Source organism: Bos indicus x Bos taurus, chromosome 21 (assembly GCF_003369695.1).
Source record: "Bos indicus x Bos taurus breed Angus x Brahman F1 hybrid chromosome 21, Bos_hybrid_MaternalHap_v2.0, whole genome shotgun sequence".
Classification (NCBI taxonomy): Eukaryota; Metazoa; Chordata; class Mammalia; order Artiodactyla; family Bovidae; genus Bos; species Bos indicus x Bos taurus.
This window is the reverse complement of record NC_040096.1, coordinates 45521847-45532844: the sequence shown is the minus strand read 5'-3', so window position 1 is coordinate 45532844 and position 10998 is coordinate 45521847.

Here is a 10998-nt window from a genome sequence, read left to right as displayed (position 1 = left end):
AAGGTGAGGGGGCGGAGGTTGGTTTTGAAAGATGAATCCAAGTCTGCAGGTTGGCCAGAGCAGGCCTCCCTGGCTCTGAGTGCAGAGGAGAAAGCAGGAGGGGGCGGGTGCCACGGGATGGGGCTCAGCGGGCACCCCGAGGTGGGGAGGCCTTGGCCTGGGGCGCCAGCAGCACCCCCAGGGGAGGTGGGGTTCCCAGCCCTCACTGGCACCTCCTCTCCACCGCCTCTGCGGCTCCCACGGGGCTTTCCCATGCTGTCAACCTGGCCAGAAGCCCGCGGGGCAGGGACCAGGTGGGGTTACAAGGGTGGAAGGCTCTGGAGAGGGACTCCTGTGAGGACTGGCTGCTTCCCTGGCCTAGCCACCGGCTCCTTTGTGGAGAGCACCAGGAGAAATGCTGCTTTTCCGGAATTTCTGGCCGTTAACCCAGAAATCCGGGGGTGGGGGAGCCTCCAAGGAAGAGGAAACAGGCTGTGTGTGTGGAGCTGCCCCTGGTCTGGGTTTGGCCTGAGCACACAGGGAGATGGTTCCTAAATTGAGAGTCACCTGGGTCAGGGGGCTGGGAGCCACAGTCCCTGTCCTTCCTCCTCTACTTTGAGATCAGAACATCTAGGCTGGAACCTAGCATTGGGCAACTGTAACAAGCACCTAGGCGATTCTGATGCAGGCAGCCAGGGGCTTCAGAGCCCTGAAGTGGGGCCTACTGGGGCCTGGGAGCCACTGGGAGGCTGGGAACTGGAGGCTCACTGGGGGCATGGCAGCTCCCAAGAGCCCAGGACTTGTCCTTTGATCCTTATCAGTTCCATAGCCAACTCTGCCTCAAGTTCTCAGAAAGGGTCTTTTTCTCCCTGCCATCCCCACCGGCTCCAACTGCATGTCAACAGATAGACTCTAGACCCTGGAGTCTCGAGAGGCCCCACCCCAATACTCTCAATAACATTTTTCCAAACCGAAAAACAGCGCGAACAAAGCAGACATGAGGATCTGCGGTGGTCTCCGGTCTGGTAAGCCAAGGCTGAAACGCATTTTGCCTACCCATCAGTCCTCAGCCTCTCGGCACTCACAGCTGATAGAGATGGTGTCAGCTGAACATTCCTGAAGAAAGGCTGGAAACCACCAGGCAACAGAGAGAGCTCCCAGCTGCTAAGAACCTGGAGGCATTAGGGCTTAACGTCTCTGCTCACCCTCACAGCTGTTAGACCACAGATGCGGCAGGTGGGGGTGAGCAGCCCGGGGGGTGAGAAGGTCAGAAGAGGATGGAGCGGTCCCAAGGGGGATCTTGGCCGGGTCAAAGACATTGCCCTCTCTTCAGGGTCACAGGCACACAGCGCTTGTCTGAGGGCAGATGGGCCTCATTTCAAAAGCTTTCCGGCCTCAGTTAAGTAACTCATCTTCTCAGTTAAGTAACTCATGTCTCCTGGGTTCTGACCTGCAGTCTGAGGGCTGCAGGGCCTGAAGGCAGACAGGCCACAGGCCCATAGGCTTGGCCCCAGAGCCCTAAGCCCCTTCCGGCCTCTGGCTGGTGAGAGCCAATAATGGGCCACAAGGATAAATGTAGCTCATCCACCATGAGGTCAATTCTTCCTTGAAATCAGAAGGCACAATTACTTTGGCTTGCTTCTTATTAGGCCTTATACCTCATTTGGTCTATGTCCCAATTTGGAGGCTTAAGGTGAAAATGGGCTTCCCAGGTGGCACGAGTGGTAAAGAACCTGCCTGCCAATGTGGGAGACATAAGAGATGAAGGGTTCGATCCCTGGGTTGGAAAGATCCCCTGGAGGAGGGCATGGCAACCCCCTCCAGCACTTCAGTATTCTTGCCTGGAGAATCCCCATGGACAGAGGAGCCTGATGGGCTACAGTCTATAGGGTCACAAAGAGTTGGACACGATTGAAGAGACTTAGCATGCACACACCCAAGGTGGACATGGGACCTTTTCACCTACTTTATGTCACTTTTTTTTTTTTGGCTACTGCCCATGGCTTGCAGGATCTTAGTTCCCCAATCAGGGATTGAACTTGGGTCCTGGGCAGTGAAAGCATCAAGCCCTAACCACTAGACTGCCAGGGACTTCTCATTGCCATGTAATTCTCCATTCAGCCCCAGGCCAATCCAGAAAGCCGAGTTTTCAAACACCTGTCTCTTTTAGGGGCATCCAGGGAGTCCCTGGGCTCCCCTTTGTAGGTGCAAAGATGCTATGGGACTTGGAGTTTGGAGCTGGGTGAGACTGGATGTGCTGGGTTTCACAAGGTGAGGGCTGTGTCTTCTGGTTGATGGCAGCCCCGAAACTGGGAAAGATTCCACAGCCTGGCTTTGAGTCACCAGCTACCACCTGTGTGACCTCGCTCATCTCTCTGAGCCTCAGGAGCCCATGTCAAATGGGCATGAAAACATCTACCTCATAGGATTGCAACTGAGAGAGTCGACGGGGTAGAGTTCATCTGCGGCGCTGGTCTGAGGGCTGGTACACAGGAGACGGTAGGGGAGTGCTCCCACCACCTCTGCTGCACCAGGAGCCAGAGCCCCTGGGATCCCACTCCTCTCCTGAGCAAGCATGGTGGCATCACGGAGGCGGCGGCCGTAGGAGAGGAGAGCTGGGGACGGGCCACATTCTCCTCAGCCCCTCACCCGAGTGGTGGTGAGGGGAGGGGCGGGAAGAGCTGAGGGGTCAGGCCACTGAGAGGCTTTGGGCATCACTCGATTCTGCCCCGGACACTTCCCATGCCCCCACCCCACCGCTGTTCTCCTCTGCAGAGGGCAACCCTCACCCCTGCCTTGTGCCCTGTGCCCCTGGGCGTGCAGGGCATCAGGCCACTGTGACCAAGGGGTGTAGATCAGGGCATGGCCCGCAGACACCGCCCAGCCAGGATTCGTTGCCCTCTGCCGGCCCCACCTTGGGCGCTCCCCGGGACTGTGGGGCTTGTGTGGTGTCTGTGCCCATGTCCTCCCTTTCTGCTCCTGCCAGGGCAAGGAGTGTGAATCAGATAAACAGAAACAAACGCTGAGCATGATGAACACAAACTTTTTCTATTATTAAACAGACAGAAAGGGCCTGGGAGCGTCTGAGGGTCTTGTGTGGCCTTTCCCTGGCTGAGCCTGGTTCCCTTAGACAGTGCGCCAAGGCTTTGTCTGGTCCCCAGGCCCCGTGGTGGCTGTGGCTTGTTCTTGTCCCCATCGGGGTGTCTGGAGAGGGGGGACCCAGGGGCGCCAACCTGCCTCTTCCTCCCTCTCCAGTCTCCGGAAGGCCAAGAACACTGTGGCCCAGGTAGCCTCAGGAGCATATTTGCATTATTTTGTGGCAACAAGCAAATTTCCTGGAGGGGGGTTTTGGAAGAGTCGGGAACCACCCAGAGGGAAAGCGGAAGGAAATAAGACAGCAGAAGGCTAGGAGGGAACAGGCCTGGGCAGAGGCTGCAGGCGGGGGGCGGGGGCGGGAAACAAGGCCTTGGTCTGAGGCTGGGTGCAGGTACCTGGGGCCCGAAACCGCTCCTGCCCTTGTGAGCTGCAGAGCGGAAGCCTGGGCTGAGCAGGTCCAAGCCCTGCAGGAAAGCTTGCCCAACCAGCCTGGTGTCAGTGGCAGGATAATGATCTGAGGAGGAGCCGACTGGGCTGCAGAGTCAGATGGAAAATTCCCACAGCGCTCTTGCCCCTGAGCCGCACCGGGGAGGGGGCGCTGGGCTCCAGGCAGGCCCTGACTGCATGCGGGTGGGCAGGGCACACACTGGGAGCAGCAGAGCTGAATAACTTCAAGGGGAGGGGAATGGAGACCAGGCCTCCCTCCCTTTCTCTTTATTCTTGGGAACTGGCCTGACTGTGGGCTTGGGTGATGTGTTCATTGGGTAGGACGTGGACGGTGCTCAGTCGTGCGTGCTCAGTTGCTCAGTCATGTCCGACTTTTTGTGACTCCATGAACTGTAGCCCTCCAGGCTGCTCTGTCCATGGGATTTCCTAGGCAAGAATACTGGAGTGGGTTGTCATTCCCTTCTCCAGGGAAGTTTCTTGACCCAGGGATCAAACACACCTCTCCTACATTGCAGGCAGATTCTTTACCACTGAGCTACCAGGGAAGCCCAGGATGCAAAGGCCATTAGGAAATGAGAGAAGACAGACCTATTTTCTGCATATAAAGGAGGTCCAACAACCCTCTAAAATAGGCTGAGAAACTGAAAAAACTGAAACGACCCACGTTTGTTTAAACAAATCAAGCAGCATTCCACCAGCATATCAAGATTTTAAATTTGTCACTAGTAACACTCAGGTGCAGACATTCACAGGCAGGATTCATACTGATGGATATAGTCCTTTGCTGGGCCCAGGGCCTTGAGGGAGCACATTCATGGGCACCTTTGTGTTGCCTACTGTTCAGTCCTAAGCTGGGAACAGCCCCGCCAGCAGGACATGCTCCATGAAGTTCAAAACCAGACTGGAATGCCCCTAACCAACGTTACTCCTCGGCTTCTCGCAGGATGTTTTGAGGCCCTGCAAATACAGGTGTTTTCCACGTAGTCTCCAGAGCAGGAGCCTCAGGTTCCCTGTGCCCCAGGAAGCCGAGAAGGAACCAGGTGGCAGGAAGGGTGTCCCCTGGACACCTGGCAGGGAGCCCAGCAGCCTGGGTGCCAGGTCCAGAAAGGCTGCCCCGCCCCTGTGAGGTCCAGTCAGAGGGGGTAAGGAAGGAAGCCATGCTAGCTGGGATTTCCCCACCCCAGGCCTGCGATCTTCTTGGCTCCAGTCACCTGATAAGCAGGCTGGTTTGTAAGATACCTGTGTAGTTTCCCACAGGTGACAAAGCCATGGGCAATCTGCAAAATTCTCCTGCACAGGTAGGCTTCAAGAGGCCAGTCTTCCGACAAGGATGTGAAGAGAAGGTGGAAGATCCCTGGCCGTTCTGTCAGGGTGACCCTCTTCAGGGTCTCCTGGCTCAGCCCAGAGAAAGAGCTCCAGAGGAGCTGGGCAGCCGTGGAGAAGGTTCCATTTCCCCTTCCTTCCTGCTGTCCCCAGAGCTCCTCCCTCAGCCCCGCCCTCCCAGCTGGCCTTGACTCACACTCGCTGGGTGAGGCACCTGTCCTCTGGCCCCCTCCATCGACCCCACCCGGGTCCTCAGGACACCCCGTGTGAGGAGAGGGGGGTGGGGGGAGGGAAGCAGGCTCCGGGGACCTCCTAGCTGGGGGGCAGGCTGAACCAAGCACAGCTTTGCAGGCCCTGCCTGGAAGGGGAGGTGAGTGAGAGCCGACAGGAGTTCCCCTCGAGCTCCAGGAGGCTTTGGGTTCATGCAGGGTCAGAGAGGCTGGCTCCCCGGTGCCATTTTGTTCAGCAGGAGAAACTGGAGCCAGGTCAGCCCTCGTTCTGAAGGCCAGGGTCCTGCCCAAGGAAAGGCTGCGGCCTGTGCATGTTGTGGGCAGACGAGCAATGGGGGGTGCCCAGGAAGGAACCTCTTCATCCAGAAAGAAGCAGGGATTTGGCTCCCAGGCTGAGCAGCAAATGTGGCTTTGCAGGTTGCTCAGGGCCACACTGGCTCTGCTCTAGCTGAGGAGGGAGGCTCTGTAACCGCAGGCTGGCTTCTGCCTTGTTGATCCCATTACCTGGGTAAAAACATTCTCATATTTTGGAAGGTCAGGACACTTTTGAAACTTTTGAAAGCATTTAAGAGGAATGTGAAGTCAAGTGGGCCTTAGAAAGCATCACTATGAACAAAGCTAGTGGAGGTGATGCAATTCCAGTTGAGCTATTTCAAATCCTGAAAGATGATGCTGTGAAAGTGCTGCACTCAATATGACAGCAAATTTGGAAAACTCAGCAGTGGCCACAGGACTGGAAAAGGTCAGTTTTCATTCCAATCCCAAAGAAAGGCAATGCCAAAGAATGCTCAAACTACTGCACAATTGCACTCATCTCACACGCTAGTAAAGTAATGCTCAAAATTCTCCAAGCCAGGCTTCAGCAATATGTGAACCGTGAACTTCCAGATGTTCAAGCTGGTTTTAGAAAAGGCAGAGGAACCAGAGATCAAATTGCCAACATCCGCTGAATCATGGAAAAAGCAAGAGAGTTCCAGAAAAACATCGATTTCTGCTTTATTGACTATGCCAAAGCCTTTGACTGTGTGGATCACAATAAACTGGAAAATTCTGAAAGAGATGGGAATACCAGACCACCTGACCTGCCTCTTGAGAAACCTAGATGCAGGTCAGGAAGCAACAGTTAGAACTGTACATGGAACAATGACTGGTTCCAAATAGGAAAAGGAGTACGTCAAGGCTGTATATTGTCACCCTGCTTATTTAACTCCTATGCAGAGTACATCATGAGAAACACTGGGCTGGAAGAAGCACAAGCTGGAATCAAGAGTGTCAGGAGAAATATCGATAACCTCAGATATGCAGATGACACCACCCTTATGGCAGATAGTGAAGAGGAACTAAAAAGCCTCTTGATGAAAGTGAAAGAGGAGAGTGAAAAAGTTGGCTTAAAGCTCAACATTCAGAAAACGAAGATCATGGCATTTGGTCCCATCACTTCATGGGAAATAGATGGGGAAACAGTGGAGACAGTGTCAGACTTTATATTTTTGGGCTCCAAAATCACTGCAAATGGTGACCGCAGCCATGAAATTAAAAGACGCTTACTCCTTGGAAGGAAAGTTATGAGCAACCTAGACAGCATATTTAAAAGCAGAGACATTCCTTTGCCAACAAAGGTCTGTCTAGTCAAGGCTATGATTTTTTCCAGTGGTCATGTATGGATGTGAGAGTTGGACTGTGAAGAAAGCTGAGTGCCGAAGAATTGATGCTCTTGAACTGTGGTGTTGGAGAAGACTCTTGAGAGTCCCTTGGACTGCAAGGAGATCCAACCAGTCCATTCTAAAGGAGATCAGCCCTGGGATTTCTTTGGAAGGAATGATGCTAAAGCTCAAACTCCAGTACTTTGGCCACCTCATGCGAAGAGTTGACTCATTGGAAAAGACCCTGATGCTGGGAGGGATTGGGTGCAGGAGGAGAAGGGGACGACAGAGGATGAGATGGCTGGATGGCATCACCGACTCGATGGACATGAGTTTGGGTAAACTCCAGGAGTTGGTGATGGACAGGGAGGCCTGGCGTGCTGCGATTCATGGGGTTGCAAAGAGTCAGACACGACTGAGCAACTGAACTGAACTGAAGAGCCATTCTGGAAGAGCTCACGAACCCCTGTTGAGAGACAGGAATACTGTTCTTTTCTGCACTTTAAATGTGTTGTGTCATGTAGTTCTCACTGCATCTCATTGAGGTGGATTCTATGATTGTATCATTATCACGCAAGAGAAAAGTGAGGCTGGGACGCAGTCAGCAGCGGGTGAATTGAGTGAGGTTCTTCGTTAGAGAGCTAAAGTCCCTGGCACTCGAGTCAGGGATGGAAGCCCGGGGATGCAAGCAGCCCTCTCCCCACCTCTCCAGTCAGTGTCTCAATCACCTCGGTCTCCCTGAGGCCCAGTCTGGAATGGAGCAGATGCAGAGTTGGGAAGTTGGTGGGGGTGTGCCACTTTTGGGACCTGCTGTTGTTCAGTCGCTCAGTCATGTCTGACTCTTTGCGACCCCATGGACTGCAGCACACCAGGCACACCGTGTCCTTCGCTACCTCCCGGAGTTTGCTCAGATTCATGTCCATTGAGTCATTGATACTATCTATCCATCTCATCCTGGGTTATCCTTTTGCCTTCAATCTTTCCCAGCATCAGGGTCATTTCCGATGAGCCAGCTCTTCGCATCAGGTGACCAGAGGTTTGGAGCTTCAGCTTCAGCATCAGTCCTTCCATTGAATATTTAGGGTTGGTTCCCTTTAGGATTGACTGGTTTGATCTCCTTGCAGTCCAAGGAACTCTCAAAAGTCTTTTCCAGCACAATTCAAAGGCTTCAATTCTTTGGCACTCAGCCTTCTTTAGGAAGTGGCAACCCCCTCCAGTATTCTTACCTGGAGAATTCTATGGGCAGAGGAGCCTGGTGGGCTACAGTCCATGGGGTTCCAAAGAGTCGAACACGACTGAAGGACTAACACTTTCATACTTTTTCACTTTCTTCTTTATGGTCCAACTCTCACATCCGTGTATGACTACTGGAAAAACCATAGCTTTGACTAGACGAATCTTTGCTGGCAAAGTCACGTCTCTGCTTTTTAGTACGCTCTCTAGGTTTGTCCATAGCTTTCCTTCCAAGGAGCAAGCAGCTTCTAATTTCATGGTTGTTGTTGGCTGTGACCTTTTCAGCAGGAATTTCCCCACTCCCAGTTTTGCTATGTTGTCCTGCGTCCAAGTTTTTGGACAGAGGTTCCTGTGACTATTTATCTCCTTCCCTGGAAAGCCCCTCCCTCCAAGGCCATCAGCTGCCTCCCTCCTCCACTTTGGGTAAGGGAGACTTAGGACTGGGGTTTTTCAGAAATGGGAAAGGAGCAGTGAGCACCTGCAGCCTGTTCTGCTTCAGAAGAAGCTGCATGATTCACTGTTTTACAATGATGTTTTGTTTTTTAAGAACACAGAGGAGAAAAGAAAAGCCATTCCAGAAGGGATGTCCACATAGTGTATGGCAGGAAAGGAGCGTACTATGCATGTGACAATCGGAGTTGTTAGAGGCATCTGCTCGCTCATCCTGGGCAGGTGGCCGCTGGTCCCCAGGGATGCCCCTTGCAGAGCTTGTCTAGAAGGGGGCTGGAGCCTGGTTTTACACAAGAGGCCTCTGTACCCAATCTGCTTCTGTGAAGGGGAGCAACCCCCTGCCCTGCTAGATGCAGACAGGAAGTGAAGCTGCCACAAATCTCTCTCAGCTTACTTGGAGGAGACACTCTGCAAGAGATGCAAGGGCCAAAATTCTTAGTCCCTGGAGAGGCTTAGCTCATGAGGCCTTGTTCATTGCCTTATCCCCAGGCCTCAAGGCAGGGTCTGACTTGGAGGCCCCACGTTTTTGGTCATCAGTAAGAACTAAGGGGATTTTCCTTGCATTGACAGGAGGAGATGGTACAATCCCATGGCCCTTGCAAAACAGCACTCCTCCCCTGGTCCTCTCAGAGCTCATTTTCTCAGGAGACTGCTGGACACAGAGGCACAAAGAAGCTGGTGGCCTTCTCCAGGTCACCCTGCAACAGAGAGTCTCTCCAGACATTCTGTCAGGATCAAAGAGCTACTTTTGCAGAGGGAGGTGATTTTGTCTGCTGCTGCTGCTGCTGCTAAGTTGCTTCAGCCATGTCCGACTCTGTGTGACCCCCATAGACGGGCAGCCCACCAGGCTCCCCCGTCCCTGGGATTTTCCAGGCAAGAACACTGGAGTGGGTTGCCATTTCCTTCTCCAATGCATGGAAGTGAAAATGAAAGTGAAGTCGCTCAGTTGTGTCTGACTTCTAACGACCCCATGGACTGCAGCCTACCAGGCTCCTCCATCCATGGGATTGTCTGATGAGTCCATCCGAAACTTAGAGCTTGACCTATATTACTTAAGGAACACCAGCATGGCTATCTTCAGCTTTTTTGCCTTCAGTCTTGGCAAGAACTTATGACAAGAACAGTTCCCCAGTGACTGTCAGGCCCCTGGAGTCTGCCTAAGGGGAGTGACTCCAGTTATACGACCAAGGCGAACGTGGCTCTGACAGGGGTTACCAACTAACCAGCTAGATCCAGATGATAACCAAGGTGCTGTTCTCAGCTTCTATCCCTGGAAAACCCAAGCTCAGGCGGGCACTCTGAGTCTCTTAGATGGGGCTGCCCCTGGTTTATCCCTACGCTGACCAGGGAAACCAGGTCTGTCCTGTTCTTCTTCTGCTTCTCCTTTTCACCCTCATTCCAGTAGTACCCAGTGGAGGATTAATCACTGCAGTTCTCGGTAAAAACCTACCTAAATGATTGGATTAACTCTGAGACTTGCAGGTCAACTCCTGAAATAAGGTTAGCTGTTGATGTCTGTCATGCAGACAATCTTGTGGTAGCTGCTCAAAAGAAGCATCAACAACTTCATCAAAATTTCGGTAACACCACTTGCCTTCTGGGACAATGGCACGTTCCCTTCTCCTGCAAGCACTTTCCCCTATGTTCCCTCCATGTCCCCCCGGATCTGGAGGAGCCCTAATATTGCACAGGAGTGGGTGGTCTGCAGAAAGCCCTGCTGGAGCTGCTTGGAGCCTTTGCAAGGGGCCCCCAGGCTGAGGTTGCCACAAGCTGGGCTGCCCAAAGAGGTTAATTATTGTTGAATATTTGCATTTTTTGTCCCCTGACTGGCTTTAGGAGTCAAGGATGAGATCAGCAAAGACAAAGATGACAAGAATCTAAGGCATATGGGTCAGTTCCTGGAAACCTGCTTGCCTCCTCAGCACACTAGTAAGCTGCCCACTGACCAAAAGAGGGGTAAAGGTGGGATGAGCCCCAAATACCCTTGACTATGACCAGGCCGCCTGCAGTTACCTCTTAAAGCGTTTCCTAAGATTAGCAAACACCAGACCTGACTGGGGAGCGTCCTCAAAATACACATGCCCAAAGCAGCCTCCTGGGAACCCTCTGTGATGTGAGAGATCAAGGCAGGGGGCCAAGCTTGTACACTTGGGGAAAGTTCCTCTGGTGGTTCTGATGTGAAATTCTGGCTAAGAACAGTCAATCTAGCACATTTCAGTTTAAAAGTCTTCACTGCTTACTCTCATGGGATGTGGGCATAGGTAAGTGGTATTACACAGAATTTCAAACCACACGAGCTCAGTGATTTCCTTCTTGTATAGGGGTATCATTGAGCAAATCGTGCTTATCGTTGCCTTGGAGGTTCTTTTTGAGTCAGAAGCAAGCACCAACACCCATCTGATGGTGTGCTTTAAAACCAAGAGAAGCAGGACCCTCTCTTTTAAAGGAAGGGTCACTCAAGCTGGGGTCAGTCAGATGCACAACGAGTGAGAAAGGTGAGAATGTGCAGCAGGGAATTCTGGAGACTCTGTTTCCCCTTCGGAGGCACCTGCATTACGTGTAGCGTTCACAGTTTTGCCCGGGGGAATGGGAACACA